Consider the following 20625-nt stretch of genomic DNA (forward strand, 5'->3'; position numbering starts at 1 on the left):
ATACAGTATATTAATGCATATATATGGAATTTAGAAAGATGGTAATGATGACCCTGTATGCAAGACAGCAAAAGAGACACAGATGTAAAGAACAGACTTTTGGACTATGTAGCAGAAGACAAAGGTAGTATGATTTGAAAGAATAGCGTCGAAACGTGTATATTACCATATGTGAAGTAGATGACCAGTGCAAGTTCAATGCATTAAGCAGGGCACTCAAAGCTGGTGCTCTGGGACAACCCAGGGGAGGGAGGTGGGAGGGGGGTTCAGGATGGGGGGACACATGTACATCCATGGCTGATTCATGTCAATGTTTGGCAAAAACCACCACAATATTGTAAAGTAATTAGCCTCCAATTAAAATAAATTAATTTAAAAAATAAACTGTTCATCTATTCAAGAGTAAAATATCATAATTATAAAAATTATATACTGAGCATGAGTCAGGTCTTTTCTGCATGAACCAAACAAGAGCATGTATTTATAGTTCACATCACTGGCATTGGCACACAGTAGGTGTACTCCCATTCTCTTAACAACACAATAGGTGTGCTCCCATTCTCTCTTATGAGGGAGGTGTTATAATCTTTATTTTATTCTCAGCAAACTAAAGTTCAGAGAGCTGTGCCCCCTTGCCCCTGATAGTCTTGCCATCTTCACCTTCTCTTACAGCTCAGGCTTTCCCTGTGGTCTCTCTGCTTGCTGTATCCTCTGCTTGAATGTCTTTACACTTGACTTTGCCTTAGCTGACTTTCTTTCACTCAGATCTCGGTTCATAGTCACCTCCTCAGAGAATCCTCCTCTAACTGCTCTTATATGAGAGAGCCAACATGCCAATCTATAAACTGCCTATTCTTTGTGCTTATCACAATTTGAGAGTATGATATAAACATCTCTGTTTATATAAATTACCTGGACCACACTATCATATATGCTTTATGAGAGCTGAAACCTTGTCTAAGACGGTTCACTGCTGTATTCTCTGTCCCTAGGACATTGCTTGTATGTCAGAGGCTCAGTTGTGTCTGACTCTGCGATTTCATAGACTATAGCCTGCTAGGCTCCTCTGTCCATGGAATTCTCCAGGCAAAAGAACTGGAATAGGTAGCTATTATCTTCACCGGAGGATATTCCCGAGCCAGGGATTGAACCCCAGTCTCCCGCACTGCAGGCAGATTCTTGACCATCTGAGCCACCAGGGAGGAATAACACTTAACCCATAGTTGGTTCTCAATAAATATTCCATTAGTTAATGAATTAAGTATATTTGCCATTTTGATTAAAACGAGTGAAGGTACATAAATAAAAAGAAACTCTTTTCATAGAAAACTTATTTTACTTTCAGTATACCTCAGATCCACTAAAAAAACTGTTACTTTTTCACTTTGTTTTTCTGATTACTGCTAAGAACAGTGCGGTGCATGCATACCAATAATAAAACTGCTCAAGAAGCTTTGGCAGATTCAGGCCTCTTAGGCACAAATGGCATGTAAAAGAGTTTAAAAAGAAATAACTTGGAATCTCTCCAAATAACTGACAACACAATGCAATATCATGGAAAACAACTGCCAAGTAAAATCACTAATCATTGCAAAAATTGCCTTGACAAAAATAGTATTGGGAAAAATGCTCAAAGAATATACAAATCTATTAATAACATTAAGTCAAAATAAAATATGTCATATGTATTTCCTGATAGAAGGATCATGTGAGTCAGATCACAGGAATGTATGTCAGTGACACTCTGTACTATTACTCCCAGTAGACCCTGAGCTACCATGAGCTTTAGCTCCATAAATCAATTTTCTCAGGACCTGATAATCTTTGGACTAACTATACTTCAAGGTTTTTTTCATTTTAGTTTTGACCCCTTCATCCACTTCTCCCAACCTTATCCTCCACCACCAATCTGTTTTCTGTATCTAGCAGTTTGGTTTTTGTTTATTTTTTAAAGTTATTTTTTCATTCTTTAGGTTTCCCATATAAGTGAGATCATATGCAATTTGTTTTACTCCATATGACTTATTTTACTTAGCATAATGCCCTTGAGGTTCATCCATTTTATCACAAATAGCAAGATTCCATTCTTTCTATGGCTTAATTATATTCCATTGTGTATATATACCACAATTTTTTTTATTCATTCATCCATTGATGGACACTTCCTTTGTTTCCATATGTTAGTTATTGTTAATAATGCTGCAGTGAACATAGGGGTTCATATATCAGTTTGAGTTACTGTTTTCATTTCTTTAGATAAATACCCAAAAGTGGAATTGCTGGATCACAAGGTAGTTTTATTTTTAATTTTCTGAGGAATCTCCATACTGTATCCCATAGTGGATGTACCAAGTCACATTCCCACCAACAATGCACAAGTGTTCCCTTTTTCCACATCCTTGCCAACACTCACATCTTATCTTTTGATTAATAATCATTCTAACAGGTGTGAGGCTATATCATATTGCAGTTTTGATTTGCGCTTCCTTAATGATTAATGCGGAGAAGGCAATGGCACCCCACTCCAGTACTCTTGCCTGGGAAACCCCATGGACGGAGGAGCCTGGTAGGTTGCAGCCCATGTGGTCGCGAAGAGTCAGACACGACTGAGCGACTTCACTTTCACTTTTCACTTTCATGCACTGGAGGAGGAAATGGCAACCCACTCCATTATTCTTGCCTGGAGAATCCCAGGGACAGCGGAGCCTGATGGGCTGCCGTCTATGGGGTCACACGGAGTCGGACACGACTGACACGACTTAGCAGCAGCAGCAGCAGATGATTAATGATGTTGAACATCTTTTCATGTACTTGTTGGCCATCTGCATGTTTTATTCAGAAAGATGTCTATTCAGAGCTTCAGCCCATTTTTAATTGTTTTCGCAATTGAGTTATGAGTTTTTCATGTATTTTGGATATTAACCCCTTATCAGATATATGATTTGCAAAGATTTTCTCCCATTCAGGAGGTACCTTTTCATTTTGCTGATTTTCTTTGCTGTGCAGAAGCTTTTCAGTTTGATGTGGTCCCTCTTTCTTATTTTTGCTTTTGTTGCTTTTGCTTTTGGTGTCAGATTCAAAAAAAATCATTGCCAAAACCTATGCCAGGTATTTTACAACCTATATTTTCTTCTAGGACTTTTATGGCTTCATATCTTACATTCAAGTCTTTAATCAATTTTGAGTTAATTTTATGTATGGTACAAGACAGTGGTCAATTTTTATTCTTTTGCAAGTGGCTGTCCCAGTTTTCCCAGCAACATTATTGAAGAGATTGTCCTTTTCTCTTTGTATATTCTTGGAACCTTTATAGCAAATAAATTTTGCCATACACATGCATCCTAAGTTGCTTCAGTCATGTCTGACTCTTTGAGATCATATGGACTGTAACCTGCTAGGCTTCTCTGTCAATGGAATTCTCCAGGCAAGAATACTGGAGTGGCTCTGACATAAATCACAGCAAGATTCTCTATGACCCACCTCCCAGAGTAATGGAAGTAAAAACAAAAATAAACAAATGGGACCTAATTAAGCTTGAAAGATTTTGCACAATGAAGGAAACTATAAGCAAGGTGAAAAGGCAGCCCTCAGGATGAGAGAAAATAATAGCAAATGAAACAACTGACAAAGAATTAATCACCAAAATATACAAGCAGCTCATGCAGCTCAATATCAGAAAAATAAACGATCCAATCAAAAAATGGACCAAAGAACTAAACAGACATTTCTCCAAAGAAGACATACAGATGGCTAACAAACACATGAAAAAAAAGCTCAATATCACTTATTATCAGAGAAATGCAAATCAAAGCCACAATTAGGTACCATCTCACAACAGTCAGAATGGGTACTATCAAAAAGTCTACAAAAAATAAATGCTGGAGAGGGTATGGAGAAAAGGGAACCCTCTTAACACTGTTGGCGGGAATGCAAACTAGCATAGCCACTATGGAGAACAGTGTGGAGCATCCTTAAAAAACTGGAACTAGAACTGCCATATGACCCAGCAATCCCACGCTGGACATACACCGAGGAAACCAGAATTGAAAGAGACACATGCGCCCCAATGTTCATTGCAGCACTGTTTACAATAGCTAGGATATGGAAGCAACCTAGATGTCTATCGGCAGAGGAATGGATAAAGAAGTTGTAGTATATATATACAATGAAATATTACTCAGCTATAAAAAAGAACACATTTGAGTCAGTTCTAATGAAGCGGATGAAACTGGAGCCTGTTATACAGAGTGAAGTAAAAGAAGTTGGTCAAAAAGAGAAACACCAATACAGTATATTAGTGCATATATATGGAATTTAGAAAGATGGTAATGACAACACAATATGCAAGACAGCAAAAGAGACACAGATGTAAAGAACAGACTTTTGGACTATGTGGGAGAAGGTGAAGATGGGATGAAGGAAAAGCATTGAAATATGTATATTACCATATGTAAAATAGATGACCACTGCAAGTTTGATGCATGAAGCAAGGCACTCAAAGCTGGTGCTCTGGAACAACCCAGAGGGATGGGATAGGGAAGGAGGTGGGAGGGGTTTCAGGATGGTGCAACACATGTACACCTATGGCTGATTCAAGTCGATTTATGGCAAAAATCACCCCAATATTGTAAAGTAATTAGCCTCAAGTTAAAATAAATAAATTAGAAAAAGAAAAAGAAAAGAAAAAGAGAGAATACTGCCGTGGGTTGCTACTTCTTTCTCCAGGGAATCTTCCCAACCCAGGGATCAAAGCTGTGACTCTTGTATCTCCTGCATTGGCAGGTATGTTCTTTAGCAATAGCACCACCTGGAAAGCTCTTTGACCATATACATATGGGTTTATTTCCGAACTTTACATTTTGTTGCAATTGTCTATGTGTCTGTTTTTATACCAATAGCATACTATTTTAATTACCATAACTTTCTAATACTGTTTGAAATCAGAGGCATAATATCTCCAGCTTAGTTTTTCTTTCTCAAGATTACTTTGACTATTTGGGGTCTTTCATGGTTCCCTACAGATTTTAGGATTATTTGTTCTACTTCTGTGATAAATACCATTACAATTTTGATAGAAATTTCAGCGAATCTTTGAATTTCTTGGGGTAGTATGGATACTAACAATATTGATTTGTCCAACCCATGAGCATAGAATTACTTTCCAGTTGTGTTGTCTTCAATTTATTTCATTATTAATGTCATATTTTTCAATATACATGTCTTTCACTTCTTGGTTAAATTTATTCCTAGGTATTGTATTCATTTTTATGCTGTGGTAAATGGGATTGTTTTCTTAATTTCTTTTTCTGGTCATTTGTTATTAGTGTATGGAACCATACAGATTTTTGTGTATTGACTTTGTATCCCACGACTTTACTGAATTTATTAGTTTGAATACTTTTTTGATGGAGTATTTAGGGTTATATAATATCACATCATCTGCAAATAGTGACAATTTTGCTGCCTCTTTTCCAATTTGGATGCCTTTTTTCTTTTTCATGCCTTCTTCTGGCTAGGACTCCCAGTGCTATCTTGAAAAATTGGTGAGAATGGACATCTTTGTCTTGTTCCTAATCTTAAAGGAAATGCTTTGAGCCTTTCACCATTGAGTATGAGGTTAGCTCTGTGTTTGTCATATGTAGCCTGTATTATATTGAGGTACATTTCCTTCATAGCTATTTTATTGATACTTTTATGGCAAAATGATGCTGAATTTTGTCAAAAGCTTTTTTTTTTGCATTTATTGAGATGATCATATGATTTTTATCCTTCATTTTGTTAATGTGGTGAAAACTATTGTTTTTTAAAATTCTTATAATCTTTATTAAACATAGATTTCTCACAAAATGACCAGAAATAGCTTACTTAGAGATTATTAAATAAGATTAGGACATTTTCCACAAGATCGGTGGCAAAATGGTTCTAGGAAATTTTGAAACTCTAATTTACAAGTGAACCAGGTAGTAAAAGACCCCACTGTCCAATTCAAACTGGACATGTAGTTTGAGTACACTTAATCTGATGCAAAGATACAGTTAAAAGGATTTTCTTTTTTTCTAGCCTCATGTGTAGGTAAGCCTAAATTTTTTTCTCATGGACTCAAGAATAAGACATGTTCTCTTTTTCCCTAATGACAACAGCTCTGAATTGTGCTCCCAGTAAGTAGGGAAGTCAGTCACTCAATCACTAGATCAGAACCAGATGGACTTTGGCCTCATTTAATACAACCTCTTCCTTTAGTGAATGTGGAAACTAGATGTCAGAGTTTGTAACATGCTGAGGGCTACAAAGTGGTAGGAGACAGAAAAAAGAGTACTCAAATCCAGACCACCCAACTCTTCTGTTCAGCTCCCCCTCTACTGTTTCATATCACCCTCTTCTGCATTTCTAGGATTCTTCCTACCATGTCCAACTTCTTTACATCCTCTTCATTACATCTTTTATATCCCTTTGGAAGAAAAGGTCCTTGAAACCAACTGAAATACTATTATTTCATTCAAATTTACATTCACTTGCTAAATTCACATTATATCCACACCTAACTATGTTCAATTCTATTACTTGATCAGTGCCAAATTCACTGATGATTTTAAATTATTCTCTTGCTAAATCCACAGAAATGTTAATCATATATTCTTGGCTTAAAGTTCAAAATCAACTTGTATTACATTTATTTGTGTGAGTCTATTTTTCAAGGTCAGCTTAGGTACTTGTAATGTAAGCCTTGCTTTAGAAAAGGCTCAAATGGCCTAGCCATAACCTTGGAAAACATATGCTTAGATGCTGAAAGAGGCATTTTGACTAACAGGTGCAGTTGAAATAAATGCCTTTATGAACTACATCCTAGTAATGAACTTCCTGCATCTTAAGAGCTTCATTTGGCTGTTTCCATAATCATCATGCTCCTAGTGTCACAGGAAATTAGTGTGTACTCATCTTGCTACCTGTCCTTCATGGTAATTATATTATTTTTAAAATAAACTAATGATTGAGTTGACAGAACAAGACCACAATTAAATGGCTTTCAGAACAGAAACTGAAATTGGTAAATTTTACAAACTAAAATTAAATTTTTATAAAACTAAAGACTCTTTGAAGTATAAAATTGGTTTGTTGCTTTTTCCTCATAAAAAATCATGTGGTTAAGAGGGATTTATTGTGGGTGTCATGATGCCTGAAAATGTCTTAATCAAGATTGATTTAGACCAATATAGCCTGACTGAAGATGGACAAATGCTATCATAAAACTAGCATCAATGTATCACAGTCACTGAACCACTAAAAAGAACTGCTTTGTGAAGAAGTATATAAAATTTTTATTGACATAATCCCATTGCTGAAATATGAGTTTAAATTATGATGTTCTATATTTAAAAGTACCAACATAGTAATCAAAATCATAATAATAGAATTGGCTAATAATCAGGAAAGTTCAGTAATACACATAAATTATCTGTTCTTCTTCTACTCAGCAGTACATATCAGTAATTCTGCTTTGATAAAGAAATCTTAGGCACTGAAGTCAGACCAACTGGAATTCCAATTCTAGCAACAGTGTGATCTACAACTAGTCTCAACCTAAATCTCAGCTATATCATAAATTATATACAATAATATTTTCTATTTCTGAAGACTGTTATGAAGATTAAACACATTTAACATAACAGTACCTAATAAGTGATCAGCAAATATTAGCCCAAAGTATTAATAAGGTATTCATTTTATTATCTAAGTTTATATAAGTTACCATTATAGCATGCATAAGTTATATTGAAAAACCTTTCTTTGGAGATCAGTCAGTTCAAAATTCTCTGTGGAAAATTCTTAAAGAGGTGGGAATAGCAGACCACCTTACCTGCCTCCTGAGAAACCTGTATGCAGGTCAAGAAGTAATCGTTAGAACCAGACATGGAACAATAGGCTGGTTCAAAATTGGGAAAGAAGTATGTTAAGGCTGTATATTGTCACCCTGCTTATTTAGCTTATATGTAGAATACATCATGAAAAATGCTGAGCTGGATGAATTCCGAGCTGGAATCAAGATTGCCAGGAGAAATACCAACAACATTAGATATGCAGATGATACCACCCTAAAGGCAGAAAGTGAAGAGGAACTTTCAGTGAAGAGAACAGCAGGGAGATCAAATCAGTCCATCCTTAAGGAAATCAACTCAATCAATCATTGATCCAATCAATTCATTGTAAGGACTGATGCTGAAGCTGAAGCTCTAATAATTTGCCCACATGATGTGAAGAACTGACTTATTGGAAAAGACCCTGATGCTGGGAAAGATTGAGGGCAGGAGGAGAAGATGGTGACAGAGGATAAGATAGTTGGATGGCATCACCAACTCAACAGATAAGAGTTTGAGCAAATTCCAGAAGATAGTAAAAGACAAAGAAACCTGGCATGCTGCTGTCCATGGGGTCACAAAGAATTGGACACGACTTAGCTACTGAAAAACAATAACGACAGTTCAAAATATGTAATAATTTGGGTCACTGTTGTATACAATATAAATGATTACTATAATGGAGATATGTAGAAATATCCTATGCTGCTGCTGATGCTAAGTCGCGTCAGTCATGTCCGACTCTGTGCGACCCCATAGACGGCAGCCCACCAGGCTCCCCTGTCCCAGGGATTCTCCAGGCAAGAACACTAGAGTGGGTTGCCATTTCCTTCTCCAATGTATGAAAAGTGAAAAGTGAAGTCTCTCAGTCTTGTCCAACTCTTAGCGACCCCATGGACTGCGGCCTACCAGGCTCCTCCGTCCAAGGGATTTTCTAGACAAGAGTACTGGAGTGGGTCACCAGTGCCTTCTCCAAGAAATATCCTATATATGGATATTGAAGATATGGTTCCAAACGGCATAAGTGAAAACTGAAAGTGAAAGTGTTAGTCACTCAGTCGTGTCCAACTCTTTGCAGCCCCATGGACGGTAGCCTGCCAGGCTCCTCTATCCATGGAATTTTCCAGGCAAGAATACTGGAATGGATAGCCATTCCCTTCTCTAGGGTATCTTCCAGACTCAGGGATCAAACTCTGGTCTCCTGCATTGCAGGCGAATTCTTTACCAACTGAGCCACCAGGGAAGCCCAAACTACCAACTACAACTTAACATTAAAAGATTTTCTTGCTCATTCTTTTATTCCCATATTCCCATACTATATCTATCTATCTATCTATCTATCTATCTATCTATCTATATATTATTATAACAATAATGGCTGACTATAAGAATATTCATAACAAATTTATTTACAAAACTCCCAAACTAGAAACAATCCAAAACACCATCAGAGATCGGATAAACAAATCATGACATATTCATATACACAACAATAAAGGAGTGAATGAATTACTAATATACACAACATATATGTATCTCAAAACCATTACAGGTAAAAGATGCCATGCACAAAAAGGTACATAAAATATAACTCAATTCATATCAACTTTGAAGAAAGCAGAAGTAATCTATGGTGGTAGAAGTTAGAACAGTGCTACTTCTGCAGAGCAGGAATGCAGGCACTAATTGGCAAGGAATGTGAAGGAATTTTGTAAGGTACTGGAAATGTTCTATATATATCTTGATATGGGTGATGATTTTGGGTGTCTATACAGAAGTAAAATTCCTCAAACTTTACATTAAGATTTGAGCACTTCATAGTATAAAAACTGTTTATCAAAAAGTAAGTAAATTTTAAAATATTAATGACTAATGCCTGGAAACTAGATTGCATGTGCATAGTGTTTTTACCTCTTAAATTTACTCTAAGACTTCCACTTCTGACTGAGATGGAGTAGCAAAGACTAGATTTACCCACTCACCTGAAACAATCAAAAGTCCAGACAAAATACGGACATTATCTAGTTTAATACACTGTTTCCCAAAATTCTGGAAGCAAAAGAAGCAAGCCTACAATTTTCCACATTACTGACTAGTGCTTTTTGACTTTAGCACAGAGAAGGATAATCCAGGTAGAACTCAGTGGGTTACCTGATTTGAGATGGAGCTAAAAGCCTAGGCAGACCAAGACACTTCATTTGCAGAGCATGGTATCAAAATGAAAAAGCATCCCACAGAATGGGAAGTCAAGAAATCTGTTCAGTACCTCCTTGGGTCTTCATTTGATTAATGATCAGTGCATATACATGATAAAACTACTCAAGTCTGGGGTAAAAATTACCTGAAGTATTAGAAAGTGTTAGTCAACACAGTCGTGTCTGACTCTTCGCGACCCCAAGGACTATAGCCCGCAGGCTCCTCTGCCCATGGGATTCTCAAGGCAAGAATACTGGAGTGGTTTGCCATTTCCTTCTCCAGAGGATCTTCCAGACCCAGGGACTGAACCAGGGTCTCCCACATTGCAGGCAGATTCCTTACCATCTGAGCCATCAGGGAAGCCCAAAGTATTGGAAGGAATAATAATTACATTAAATGTAAATAATCTAAAGACACAAAATAAAAGGCAAAAAATAAAAGAGGAGAAATTTCCAAGCACCAGGAAACCCTCTCACCGGCGGGTGTGGGGGAAGATTTCTTATCTCGGAGGGCAACGTAACTGGGAGAAAAAATAAATAAAACCCACAGATTACGTGCCTAAAGCAACTCCCAGCAAAGAACCCCAGACGCTGGCATCATCCGCCACCAGCAAGTAGGGGCTGAACGGATAGGAGCGGGCGGCACTGCCTAGGGTAAGGACCGGGCCCGAGTGCCCTGAGGGCAATCTGAGGGAGCTAACGTGAGATAGTAACCTAAACTGTGGGACAGCCAGAGAGAGAGAACTATCCCGCGAAAAGCCCAACTCTAAGGCACTGCCGGCCCGCTCACAGAACAAAGGACTGAGTGATACCAGAAGAGAGCTAGCCGGCTGCGGACCACCCCATCCCCCGCCGGACACAGCAGGCAGGCGGGGCCAGCCAGAGCCGGAAAGGGGCAAACTCGGTCCCAGAGAGGGCACCCCCTACCAATCTGCAAACAGGCTTCCAGTTTCTAAGCAAAGACTGCCTGAGATCCCGGAGGGTCGACAGCCGCCGGGAGAGTCACAGCCAGAGACCAGCTCCCCAGAACCAACACAAAGCACACCGGAGCCAGGCGCGCCCGTAAACCGAGGCGGGGACCAGGGAGGTGATAAGCCAAACCGCCCCAACAGGGGAGAGCGCACTCGCCAAACTCCTGGCCGCCTGAGCAGCTCCGACTGGGAACGGCACAAGCTGCGGGCCCAACCGAGTCTGCGCCTTTGTGGAGTAACCGGGAGCCTGAACCTGAGCGGCTTAGACCTGGGAAGTGCACGCATCTCAGGGCCCACTCCCCGGCCCACTCCCCGGCGGAGTAACCTGAAGCCTGAGCAGGGTAGACGGGGAAAGCACACACTCCGTGAGCGGGGGCGAACCCAGTGCCGCCGAGACACTGCGAGCTCACCACACACACGCCAGGTTTTCAGTGTTCCTCCCTCCCCACAGCACGACTGAACAGGCGAACCTAAAGAGACCACCTCCACCCCTTTGTTTCAGGGCGGAAATTAGATACTGAAGAGACCTCCAAACAGAAGCCAAATAAACAGAGGGAAGCGCCTTGGAAGTGACAGGCCAACAGATTAAAATCCCTGTAGTTAATACCGACTGCATTGAAAGGGACCTATAGATCTTGAAAAGTATAAGCAGGAACAAGGATCTATCTGAAATTGAGCAGACCCCACACTGCTCACAACAGCCCCAGAGAAAGTCCAGGGTATATATATTTTTTACTATTATTATTTTTTTTTTTTAATTTTTTTTTTTCTCTTCTCTCCTTTTTCTTCAAGTCCTCTATTACAACTTTAACTTTCATTTTCATAACCCACTATTAACTTGCAAAAAAAAAAACCCTATTTTTGAAGCAAACTGCATACATATATCTTATACCTTTTGTGTTTTCTTTTTTTACTGTTTTTTTCCTGTTTTACTTTTTTTACTGTTTCTTTTTTTACTGTTGTATTGTTTTACTTTTTTTTTCTTTTTACAGTTTCCTTTTTTCTTTTTTTTTTATATTGTAAGTTTTATAAGAGTCTAACCTCTACTCTAGATTTTTAATCTTTGTTTTACATATTTGATATCAATTTTGTACATTTAAGAACCCAATCTTTAGGACCCATTTTTACTCAGGAGTGTGATCACTGGCCTGATTACTCTCTCCCCCTATTGATGCTCTTTCTTCTCCCCCAGGGAACCTCTATCTCCCACCCTCCTCCTTCTCTTCTCAACCCAATTCTGTGAATCTCTGAGGGTGTTCTGGGTACCGGAGAACACTTCAGGAAGAGGATACTGCCCAGATCTCTCTCTCCCCTCTTGATTCCTCCCTTTCTACTCATGCTCACCTCTATTACCTTCCTCCCCTCTCTCTATGTATCTCTGTGAACCACTCTGAGGGTTCCAGACTGTGGAAAGCACAGAGGGAAGTGCTTACTGGCTAGATTGCTCTCTCCACATTTGAATTCTCCTCTTCCCCTCCTGGTCACCTCAGCCCCCCCCCCCCACCGCCACCTCATCTCTCCATGTAACTCAGTGAACCTTTCTGGGTATCCCTCACTGTGGAGAATCTTTTCACCATTAACCTAAAAGTTTTATTATTGATGCTGTATGGATGGAGAAGTCTTGAGGCTACTGCAAGAATAAGACTGAAAGCCAGGGGAAACATTAATTAATAAGAGACCATCCAATAGCCTCCACATATACACTGAAACCAAGCTCCACCCAAGAGCCAATAAGTTCCAGAGCAAGACATACCACGCAAATTCTCCAGCAATGCAGGAACATAGCCCTGAGCATCAATATACAGGCTGCCCAGAGGCACACCAAATCCATAGACATCTCAAAAATTAATACTGGTCACTCCATTGCACTCTAGGGAGCAGAAATCCAGCTCCACCCACCAGAACACCGACACAAGCTCCCCCAACCAGGAAGCCTTGACAAACCACCTGTCCAACCCCACCCACAGTGAGGAACCTCCACAATAAAGAGGAACTTCATACTACCAGAATACAGAAGGGCCACGCCTAACACAGCAATCTAAACAAGATGAAAAGGCAGAGAAATACTCAGCAAGTAAAGGAAAATGAGAAATGCCCACCAAACCAAACAAAAGAGGAGGAGATAGGGAATCTATCTGAAAAAGAATTTAGAATAATGATAATAAAAATGATCCAAAATCTTGAAAGCAAAATGGAGTTACAGATAAGTAGCCTGGAGACAAGGATTGAGAAGATGCAAGAAATGTTTATCAAGGACTTAGAAGAAATAAAAAGGAGTCAATATAGAATGAATAATGAAATAAAGGAGATAAAGGACACTCTGGAGGGAACCGACAGTAGAATAACGGAGGCAGAAGACAGGATAAGTGAGGTAGAAGATAGAATGATGGAAATAAACGAAGCAGAGAGGAAAAAAGAATCAAAAGAAATGAGGAAAACCTCCGGGACCTCTGGGACAATATGAAACGCCCCAACATTCGAATCAGAGGAGTCCCAGAAGAAGAAGATAAAAGGAAAGGCCATGAAAAAATACTCGAGGAGATAATAGTTGAAAATTTCCCTAAAATGAGGAAGGAAATAGTCACAGAAGTCCAAGAAACCCAGAGAGTTCCAAACAGGATAAACCCAAGGCGAAACACCCCAAGACATACATTAATCAAATTAACAAAGATCAAACACAAAGAACAAATATTAAAAGCAGCAAGGGAAAAACAACAAATAACACACAAGGGGATCCCCATAAAAATAACAGCTGATCTTTCAATAGAAACCCTTCAGGCTAGAAGGGAATGGCAGGACATACTTAAAGTAATGAAAGAGAATAATCTACAACCCAGATTACTGTACCCAGCAAGGATCTCATTCAGATATGAAGGAGAATTCAAAAGCTTTACAGACAAGCAAGAGCTGAGGGAATTTAGCACCACCAAACCAGCTCTCCAACAAATGCTAAAGGATCTTCTCTAAACAGGAAACACAGAAAGGATGTTTCAACACGAACTCGAAACAACAAAGTAAATGGCAACGGGATCATACTTATCAATAATTACCTTAAATGTAAATGGGTTGAATGCCCCAACCAAAAGACAGAGACTGGCTGAATGGATACAAAAACAAGACCCGTATATATGCTGTGTACAAGAGACCCGCCTCAAAACTAGGGACACACACAGGCTGAAAGTGAAGGGATGGAAAAACATATTTCATGCAAACGGAGACCAAAAGAAAGCAGGAGTCGCAATATTCATTTCAGATAAAATAGACTTTAAAATAAAGGCTGTGAAAAGGGACAAAGAAGGACACTTCATAAAGATCAAAGGAACAATCCAAGAAGAAGACGTAACAATCATAAATATATATGCACCCAACATAGGAGCACCACAATATATAAGGCAAATACTAACAAGTATGAAAGGGGAAATTAACAATAACACAATAATAGTGGGAGACTTTAATACTCCACTCACGCATATGGATAGGTCAACTAAACAGAAAATTAACAAGGAAACACAAACTTTAAATGATACAATAGACAAATTAGATTTAATTGATATTTACAGGACTTTCCACCCCAAAACAATCAATTTTACCTTTTTCTCAAGTGCACACGAAACTTTCTCCAGGATACATCACATCCTGGGCCATAAATCTAGCCTTGGTAAATTCAAAAAAATTGAAATCATCCCAGCCATCTTCTCTGACCACAATGCAGTAAGATTAGACCTCAATTACAGGAAAAAAACTATTAAAAATTCCAACATATGGAGGCTAAACAACACGCTTCTGAATAACCAACAAACCACAGAAGAAATCAAAAAAGAAATAAAATTATGCATAGAAACGAATGAAAATGAAAACACGACAACACAAAACCTATGGGACACTGTAAAAGCAATGCTAAGGGGAAGGTTCATAGCAATACAGGCGTACCTCAAGAAACAAGAAAAAAATCAAATGAATCAACTAACTCTCCACCTAAAGCAACTAGAGAAGGAAGAAATGAAAAACCCCAGGGTCAGTAGAAGGAAAGAAATCTTAAAAATTAGGGCAGAAATAAATGCAAAAGAAACAAAAGAGACCATAGCAAAAATCAACAAAACTAAAAGCTGGTTTTTCGAGAAGATAAAATTGACAAGCCATTAGCCAAACTCATCAAGAAACAAAGGGAGAAGAATCAGATCAACAAAATTAGAAATGAAAATGGAGAGATCACAACAGACTCCACAGAAATACAAAGGATCATAAGAGACTACTACCAACAGCTATATGCCAATAAAATGGAAAACTTGGAAGAAATGGACAAATTCTTAGAAAAGTATAACTTTCCAAAACTGAACCAGGAAGAAATAGAAGATCTTAACAGACCCATCACAAGCACGGAAATCGAAACTGTAATCAGAAATCTTCCAGCAAACAAAAGCCCAGGACCAGACGGCTTCACAGCAGAATTCTACCAAAAATTTAGAGAAGAGCTAACACCTATCCTACTCAAACTCTTCCAGAAAATTGCAGAAGATGGTAAACTTCCAAACTCATTCTATGAGGCTACCATCACCCTAATTCCAAAACCAGACAAAGATGTCACAAAAAAGGAAAACTACAGGCCAATATCACTGATGAACATAGATGCAAAAATCCTTAATAAAATTCTAGCAAACAGAATCCAACATCTTATTAAAGAGATCATACATCATGACCAAGTGGGCTTTATCCCAGGAATGCAAGGTTTTTTTAACATCCGCAAATCAATCAATGTAATACACCACATTAACAAATTGAAAGAAAAAAAACCATATGGTTATCTCAATAGATGCAGAAAAAGCCTTTGACAAAATTCAGCATCCATTTATGATAAAGACCCTCCAGAAAGCAGGAATAGAAGGAACATACCTCAACATAATAAAAGCTATATATGACAAACTCACAGCAAACATTATCCTCAATGTTGAAAAATTGAAAGCATTTCCCCTAAAGTCAGGAACAAGGCAAGGATGCCCACTTTCACCACTACTATTCAACATTGTTTTGGAAGTTTTGGCCACAGCAATCAGAGCTGAAAAAGAAATAAAAGGAATACAGATAGGAAAAGAAGAAGTAAAACTCTCACTGTTTGCAGATGACATGATCCTCTACATAGAAAACCCTAAAGACTCTACTAGAAAATTACTCGAGTTAATCAATGAATATAGTAAAGTTGCAGGATATAAAATTAACACACTGAAATCCCTTGCATTCCTATACTCCAATAATGAGAAAACAGAAAGAGAAATTAAGGAAACAATACCATTCACCATTGCAACAAAAAGAATAAAATACTTAGGAATATATCTACCTAAAGAAACAAAAGACTTATATATGGAAAACTATAAAACACTGATGAAAGAAATCAAAGAGGACACAAACAGATGGAGAAATATACCGTGTTCATGGATTGGAAGAACTAATATAGTGAAAATGAGTATACTACCCAAAGCAATCTATAGATTCAATGCAATCCCTATCAAGCTACCAATGGTATTTTTCACAGAACTAGAACAAATCATCTCACAACTTGTATGGAAATATAAGAAACCTCGAATAGCCAAAGCAATCTTGAGGAAGAAGAATGGAACTGGAGGAATCAACCTGCCTGACTTCAGGCTCTACTACAAAGCCACAGTCATCAAGACAGTATGGTACTGGCACAAAGATAGAAATATAGATCAATGGAACAAAATAGGAAGCCCAGAGGTAAATCCACGCACCTATGGACACCTTATCTTCGACAAAGGAGGCAAGAATATACAATGGAATAAAGACAATCTCTTTAATAAGTGGTGCTGGGAAAACTGGTCAACCACTTGTAAAAGAATGAAACTAGAACACTTCCTAACACCATATACAAAAATAAACTCAAAATGGATTAAAGATCTAAACGTAAGACCAGAAACTATAAAACTCCTAGAGGAAAACATAGGCAAAACACTCTCCGACATAAATCACAGCAGGATCCTCCATGTCCCACCTCCCAGAATATTGGAAATAAAAGCAAAAATAAACAAATGGGACCTAATTAAAATTAAAAGCTTTTGCACAACAAAGGAAACTATAAGCAAGGTGAAAAGACAGCCTTCAGAATGGGAGAAAATAATAGCAAACGAAGCAACAGACAAACAATTAATCTCAAAAATATACAAGCAACTTCTGCAGCTGAATTCCAGAAAAATAAACGACCCAATCAAAAAATGGGCCAAAGAACTAAACAGACACTTCTCCAAAGAAGACATACAGATGGCTAACAAACACATGAAAAGATGCTCAACATCACTCATTATTAGAGAAATGCAAATCAAAACCACAATGAGGTATCATTTCACACCAGTCAGAATGGCTGCTATCCAAAAGTCTACAAGCAATAAATGCTGGAGAGGGTGTGGAGAAAAGGGAACCCTCTTACACTGTTGGTGGGAATGCAAACTAGTACAGCCACTATGGAGAACAGTGTGGAGATTCCTTAAAAAACTGGGAATAGAACTGCCATATGACCCAGCAATCCCACTGCTGGGCATACACACTGAGGAAACCAGAATTGAAAGAGACGCGTGTACCCCAATGTTCATCGCAGCACTGTTTACAATAGCCAGGACATGGAAGCAACCTAGATATCCATCAGCAGACGAATGGATAAGGAAGCAGTGGTACATATACACAATGGAATATTACTCAGCCATTAAAAAAATACATTTGAATCGGTTCTACTGAGATGGATGAAACTGGAGCCCATTATACAGAGTGAAGTAAGCCAGAAAGAAAAACACCAATACAGTATACTAATGCATATATATGGAATTTGAAAGATGGTAATGATAACCCTATATGCGAGACAGAATAAGAGACACAGATGCATAGAACAATTTTATGGACTCTGAGGGAGAAGGTGAGGGTGGGACGTCCTGGGACAATAGCATTGAAACATGTATATTATCATATGTGAAACAGAACACCATTCCATGTTCGATGCATGAGACAAATGCTCAGGGCCGGGGCAATGGGATGACCCAGAGGGATGGGATGGGGAGGGAGGTGGGTGGGGGGTCCAGGAGGGGGAACACATGTAAACCCATGGCTGATTCATGTCAATGTATGGCAAAAACTACTACAATATTGTAAAGTAATGGCCTCCAACTAAAATAAATAAATTTATTAAAAAAAATAATAAAAAAATAAAAAATAAAAATAAAGCAATACCCAACTATATGCTGCCTACAAGAATCTTATTTTAAATATAAGGACACAGATTGGTTCAAAATAGAATGATGGAAAAATATATACCATACTAACAACAATAAAAAGTTGGAGTGACTCAATATAAAGCAAAGTATTTTCAGAGCAAAGAATATTTCCAGGGATAAAAATTATTTCATAAAAATAAAATGAATCAAGAGGACATAATAATTTGTATACACATAAGAACAGAGCTTCAAAATATATGAAACAAAAACTTAGAGAAAGGGAGAAATAGACAAATGCACAATTACAGCTGGACTATTTTAACATATTTATTTTAATAATTGATACAAAACTAGGGAAATAAAATCAGTAGGGTAGAGTATCTCAGAATTATACTGACAACCACTTTAATCTATTTGACATTTATAGACTGTTACCACTTAACAACTGAAGAATACACATTCATTTCAAATGTACAGGGAATGAGTACCAAGACAGACAACAGCAGGACTATAAGCAAGTCTCTATAGATTTCAAAAGACTAAAACTTTACAGAGAATATACTCTGACCACTACAAATTAGAATTCCACAAAAACAAAAGCACCAATTATACAGAAAATAATTCACCTCTTTGAACCATTGGATCAAAATATTAAGAATATTGGAAAATATTTTGAATGAAATGACATCTAATGTACCACATATCAAAATTTGTGGGATGTAACTAAAGTTGTATGTACTTAAAAGTATTTAAAGCATCAATTGATTATCAGAAAACAAGAAAACTCTCAAATTCATTATATAAGTTTTCAATCTACCAAATTGGAAAAGGAATGGTAAATTAAATTCAAAATACATGGAAAGAAGAGAACAAAAATACGGGCAGAAATAAAATAGAAAGACAATAAATAAAATCAACAGAATCTAAAATTTATCCTTCGAAAAGATTAATACATTTAATCAACCTCTTGCCAGACTGATAATAGAGAGAGAGGGAGAGAGGATACACAAATTACTAATATCAGGGGTAAAAGGAGGATCATGACTATATATCCTATGGACATTAAGAGGATAGTAAGGGAGTATTACATACAACTTTACATCAATGAGCTATAAAATTTAGATGAAATAAAAAAATTCCATAACAGAAACTATCGAAGTTTACCAAATTAAAAATAAATATCTGATATAGTCTTATGGTCAGCTTTAAATCATAGCCTTACCACTTAATCCTTAGTTCTGAGACTTTGAGTAATTCTTAAACACTCTTTGTTCCATACTTCTTACATGTAAAATAAGCTTGACAATATTGACAGGAGTGCCAAAGTATAATCAAACTCATAACTCTAGAATTTATGCCAAAGCATAAACAAACTCATAACCCTAGAGTTATGAAAAGTAAATGACTTAATGCATATGAAACATTTTAAATATCAAATACTTGGTACACATTAGCTATCAGTACTATTGCTATTATTATTCCTGATCAAAAGGCAAACAAACACTTGGTAATTTTGTGGCACTGGGGGAAAGGCTATTGATAGTACAACTCAAATCATTTTTGCAACCACTTAGTTGGCTAGTTGGCTAACTAAAAAATGGCCTTTCCCCCACGTTTTTTTCTTAATATTCAAAGATATCTTGTATTCCTTTTTTATTAAAGATCATTACAAGAATAATGCATTCTTTTTTCAGCTGCTGGTAAGGAGTTACTTCCCATTATGTTAGAAGTGTCCTAGCCAGCAGCTCACGGTATTCTTAGCTGAGGAGCATATTTTATGACTTCTTTATGGTGTTCTCTGAAAATTAACAAGGTGATTACATTAAAATGTTTATTAGTGTGTTTATGCTTCGGCACTCCTGTTAGACTTCTATTTAACTTCAAAAAGGGATAATGATTGGGAGAATGGTCTTATACAAACAGATAATGTGAATGGCAAAGGAAACTAAGTATTTTAATAGGATGCAGATGCCCTGAGTACTGTGGAAATGCTGCCTCTGACACTATATATAAAATGATAGAGTCCAGAGATTTCTTAGATTACAAAATTTGAGTTGGATTGTATCTGTGAGGTTGTTTTTACTTATTGCTCATTTTACAGGTGTGGAAAGGAACCAAGAAAAAGAGAAGTTCAGTAACTTATTCAAAGTCAGATCTCAAAACAAGTTCTTGGACCTCTTGACTCACAGTCCAATCTTTTCCACTATGCCAGTTTTCCTCACTTGTTGATTTTCCTTTCCTGAATGATAGTCCCTAAGCTTGCAGCTGAATTTACTTTTCCACAGCTCAAACAGACCATTCATTCAGAAGTGTTTCCATTAATCATTAAAATAGTTGATTGAGGCTTAAGCCAAATGTTACTCTGTTTAAACTATTTTGCATTTACCTAACTAAT

General features: G+C 37.5%; 1 long non-coding RNA gene across 2 annotated transcripts in view; it reads right to left on the reverse strand.

Moving 5' to 3' along the window:
- LOC145541865 (uncharacterized) overlaps window positions 1-20625 on the reverse strand; it is a 542540-nt gene that overhangs the window by 278385 nt on the left and 243530 nt on the right. The gene's annotated exons all lie outside the window — the stretch shown is intronic.

The sequence above is a fragment of the Giraffa tippelskirchi genome, chromosome 3, assembly GCF_054371585.1.
Source record: "Giraffa tippelskirchi isolate mGirTip1 chromosome 3, T2T-mGirTip1v1.2.pri, whole genome shotgun sequence".
NCBI lineage: Eukaryota > Metazoa > Chordata > Mammalia > Artiodactyla > Giraffidae > Giraffa > Giraffa tippelskirchi.